Genomic DNA, 470 nt, shown 5'->3' on the forward strand with positions numbered 1-470 from the left:
GGGGTTGAGTCACATTTAGAGCGAGAAGCGCGGACAAGGCTCGGCACACGCACGCACACGTGACGCCGGCCCGGGTACGCACACACGTGCACACATTTACACACGCACACGTGCATGCACACGCACACGTGCACAAACGCACAGCAACCCCCCGCTCCCCGGAGAACCATAGACGCCGGGAGGGGAGCGCAAAAAAAGCATCGGCAACTCCCCCCCGCGCAGGGCATGGTGGGCTGGTGTCCTTGGAGGATCTGTGGGTGCCCCTCGGCCCCTCCCAGCCCGCTTTCACGGCCACACCCGTGGGGCCCGGGCAGGGCCACGCGGCCACGCCCCGCCAGATCGGGGCCCTCAGGGTCCGGGTCCCCACGAGCTGGGGGGCCTTCTCGCCCCCCGCACAGACCCACCCCCAATCCCGGGGCCTGGAGGGGGCATGGGACCGCCCCGCCCCCATGCATTGGCGGGGATGTCCT

The sequence above is a fragment of the Alligator sinensis genome, unplaced genomic scaffold (assembly GCF_000455745.1).
Source record: "Alligator sinensis unplaced genomic scaffold, ASM45574v1 scaffold107_3, whole genome shotgun sequence".
Classification (NCBI taxonomy): Eukaryota; Metazoa; Chordata; order Crocodylia; family Alligatoridae; genus Alligator; species Alligator sinensis.